This window comes from Ischnura elegans, chromosome 11, assembly GCF_921293095.1.
Source record: "Ischnura elegans chromosome 11, ioIscEleg1.1, whole genome shotgun sequence".
Taxonomy (NCBI): Eukaryota; Metazoa; Arthropoda; class Insecta; order Odonata; family Coenagrionidae; genus Ischnura; species Ischnura elegans.
In genome coordinates this window covers 69,210,493-69,214,854 of record NC_060256.1, presented here as the reverse complement: position 1 = coordinate 69,214,854, position 4,362 = coordinate 69,210,493, and the positions used below count along the sequence as shown (strand labels likewise).

Genomic DNA, 4,362 nt, shown 5'->3' with positions numbered 1-4,362 from the left:
TGTCGGTTTCCCGACGCAAAACTTTGGCGGGCCGAACTACGTGGATATGGGTCCTCGAAGATGGGTTAGGTGCCCGCGTTGAGCAATCCTGTAATCCTTTGTAATGGGTCCCGAGGATATATGTGCCAGGGTTAACCGCAAATGAGATCCGAAGAAAGATTTGCGTTCCGTTCCGGCCGAGGATTAGAGGCGGAATTATGCACTTCAGCGTGTGTCCCTCTCAAATGGACCGTAAATGTTGGACTCGTTAACGTGCGAATTGTAGATCCATGCCTCAAATCTAATTGTCTACCCCGTTCCTCGAGGAGCGTTTATACTGACCTCGGATTAGTGTTATGCTTTGAAGATGAAGACAAACTGTTTCAAAAGGAGGGTACAATGGCTTTATTGCTTCCCGTTTCACCAATTTAATTCTCGGCAATGTTTTACGTTCTGATCAGTTGAAATCGTCTTCATACAATATCATCAAGATCATCTTCAATGGATGATGTGGTAACATTAAATCCTAGATCGTAATAAATGCTATAATGGTTTAAATTTTTAAGCATTTACTTCAATATGGAAAAATTCCAATCTAACACGCTTGAATCTTTGGGTTCAATTCACTAAATTAGTTGGTTTCATCATGAGAAAGTAATTTATATGTTCAAATTTTAAGATGTGCACTTTCTATTTAGTTATCTAGAAATTCGATCGTTGGATTATTCTTCCTCATATGATAATCCTCTAAAATCGCTGGCACAGTAATGATTGACGCCTGGTTTCGCTAGCCAGTGGGCCCTTTTCGTTTCTTTAGCGTTAAGGTGTTTTTCCCCGTCCCATACCTTCCAACCGTTTCCCTACCCCAGGGAGTCGTCGGGCTCCTATTGCGGCGGCGTCTCTTTCCTTTTTCCTTTCTTTCCTCACCCTCCCCGGGTGATCGGGCGAATCTGCAGGATTGCAGGGTCCCAGCCCCGGTGCGTTGTACCCTCGAAGGGCTCCCCTGGGTCCTCATTACTTCTTGTCTATTTAGTTACTTGAAGAAGCGTTTTTCTTGTTTTGCGCATGCATACTAGATATTTTAGCAAACGTCACTGCGGAAAACATTACATGGTGACTACCGAATATAACGTTGATGATAAAAGGTAATATTAAGCTACCTATTAAATCTATGTAAGCTAGCGAGGCTATGGTGTAAACATTTCCAAATTCTGCGATCGTTAATGAATTAACCCTTCCTTTATTTTGACGCACGTCCGGAGAATATAAAGTTCTACGTGCAAACTCAACGTTTTACCTGCTATCTCCATGGTTTCTGATAGGATACGTAATCTTTGAACGAGATATCGCGAGACATACGGGTGCTGATGCTTAATCGCTTTATCTCGTATATTGATTCAACTTATCACTATAGAGAGACATAAGAATTATAACATAAAACTCTTGAAAGAAATCAGAAGTCTAGAAGTTGCAAGTTTAACTTTCCTCTAAGAATCTCTCCTCTCCTGATGAGGAATATATAATTTTCTCGTTGAGAGCCCCCGGTCCGTAGTGGTATCCTTTACTCCATTCATTCACATGATTTAATATTCCAGTACATTATTTAGTCATTCATTATATTTTAGAATTCCAGCCAAACCTCAAATATTAGAATTTATTTATACTAACTAGCTGACGCGTAATGAGCAAGCAAGTAAAATGAGGCCTAAAAATTTGGAGAAAACTCTAATATTTCAGTTTTTCTACAAGATATTTAACATAATTGAGCCATATGAACTCAATTTGTAGTGAATTAGGAATATTATTGGTGATTAGCACTTTTATTTCGAGAATAATTTCGCGCTTTCCTCGCTGGGACGTCTGCTTTTGCATGCACACTACATGGATATCAATTCTTCAGCAGGCTCTTGCTGCTTTGGGGTGTCTAGTATATCGGCGGGTTTTAATTTCTGTTTCAGTTATTATTTAGTTATTGACTCTAGGTTATAAATAATATGAATGTGCAGGTCGTCAATGTAGATTTAAACACGAATGGTGACTCCTTTTATCTTTGTTCTTCAGTCTTATATGAGGGAAAACGTAATGAAAATTGTATCCGAACTTTGTTGACAGCTGGGAATTTTCTTGCAGTCGGAAACATGAAGGTGAATGCGAAATGATCTAGTTATCAACGAATTTGAAAGTCGCGCTCCCAGCCTGGACAAGATATCGACGCTGGCGTCGTAATACAATGTGGCTCCGCCGTATGCGGCTGCCCTTGGAACTACGATGGGCGATAAGTTCTTCCGAGTTTGCCATCGGAACTTCAGAAGTGTGTGGTAAGATCCGTTGAACAGTCAGTCATCAACGTCCCTTTGGCGCAGAGGATAGCGCGTTGGACTTCTAATCCAAAGGTCGTGGGTTCGATCCCCACAAGGGATGAAACTTTTTCACTTTTTCACTTTGTCCGTGTTCTTTTAGTTGGAAATGGTATTTCAATGGATACAGTAAAATGTCAATCGTGCATGGGTAATTTTTAGCCCACCTTATTACTTCCTTGCGCGAAAATATTCGCTTAAAGTTAATTATTGACGATTTTAAAGCTGCTTTTCTCATTGAGCAATGATACACATATTTTTTATTCTATCCTTAAGTTTGACACCTTTCGATTATTCTTTCTTTATTTACTTGTTTCGGAGAGATATTTTCTGATAACTGTGTAGGCATACAAAAAGGCTATGTTACGATTATATTTTTTCATTCTACTGTGTGTATTTAGCTGCTTATGGGTTTCATTGAACTCGGATAAATTTTGAAAAATATACATGAGAATTAAATGTTGTCACAGTCTTATGGTACAGTTAGTACAATGTCAAGAATAACTTTTGCTTAAGTCGATGACAGGTTTAACTTCTTTCTAGCGATATAAATACGCTTTTTTCTTCAAAACATTTTTAAGCCCTCTGGAATGAAGTATTTCCTGCAACATAATTTCAGTTTATACCTGAGCACATGTGTTTCTTTAGAAATGCATAACTAGCGCGATGAAAAATAGGGTGGCTCACAGAATCATGAGGATTTTATATAGATTTTGTCTTGCTGGTATTAAGTCTGATCATTCTAAATTTTTGGATGTATTATTTTTAATATTTTTCTAAATTGTGCGTTGGGATAACAATGTGAAAAATTATGTTTTCATGAAAAGATCACAATATTTTACTTAAGATATAAATACCAATGAAGTCCTGCTAGTCCAATGGATTGTCAGCAGAATGTGGAAACTTCAATTGGGGGTTTCAGCAGTCTTTAATGTTTCCAGAATATCCATAGTATTTCATGTTGATACATATTCATCTGATCCATTCCTCATATCCATTGCAAATCCCTATTTTTACTCAAAATTAAAGTACGCATCAATGTCTGTCAATATTCCTTGATTTATTTCCTCCTTCAGCATGCAGATGTGCCTAATCTCAACACATATGTTTTAGATTCTGTGTTCTTTTATTCTTTCTCTGTTCGAAGGATGTAAGTATATTTATTGAGGGGAAGCTGGTCGTATTTGTGGATTGGGAAATTCCATTGCGTATTAAACCTTTTAACATACTTTTGGTAAAGTTTGACAAGCAACTGCTAATAAGCAATTTATAGCTTATAAAATCCATAAAAACACTCAATCTCATATAGTTTAATGATGATTTTTTATTTGTGAGCTAACAAAATGTCTCTCAACGTTTCAGTTTTGTTGTGCAAATAAGCTCGAGTAATTTTGGAATAGGATTTATTTGTAATTAAAGGTGGAAATAAGAATTAATGAATGTAATATTTCAAGAAGATATCTCCTCATATAACTAGTCATAAGACTGTTATCAGTAATATTTCATTTATTTAAGAACCTGTGCTTGAAGAAGAACTAAGCCTGAGAACTTAGCTTGGCGTCCGGGGCCTCGGTAATGAATCAATAGGATAACTTTTTTGGGGTTCCGTTAAAACTATGAAACTGCATTGAAGAAGGGCATCCCTTTAAAGTAAGTCTATCGGGGAAGCCATCAGCCGTATCAGCATAGCGGTCAATTTTATACTAAGAAACAAAGTTACGGTATAATATGTCAGGCGCTCTAACTGGTTGTATGTGTCACTGTAAACAGTGTATCCATGAGCATGCGAAAAAATAATATTTGACTGCTGCATCCTAATCTCCAATTGTATAAGTAGACATACCTGCTTACCATGATCATGCAGCAAATCCCAAAACATTATTTCACTTGACTTTAGACAACCATTTGATATGAGTAATAGTTACGGGCGTGACTTGGTGAAAATCCTTTACCGTAGGAATTGAACAAATCAATTTTTTTTCTTTTTCAATGTGTTTTTTTATTCTTTCCGACCATTTTTCCGTTA

The 4,362-nt window shown here is 37.2% G+C and overlaps 1 non-coding gene across 1 annotated transcript; it reads left to right on the top strand.

Moving 5' to 3' along the window:
• Positions 1–2,327: 2,327 nt before the first annotated feature.
• Trnar-ucu lies at positions 2,328–2,400 on the top strand. Its single transcript has one exon. It is a non-coding gene; the product is annotated as a tRNA-Arg (tRNA).
• The last annotated feature ends 1,962 nt before the right edge of the window (positions 2,401–4,362 follow it).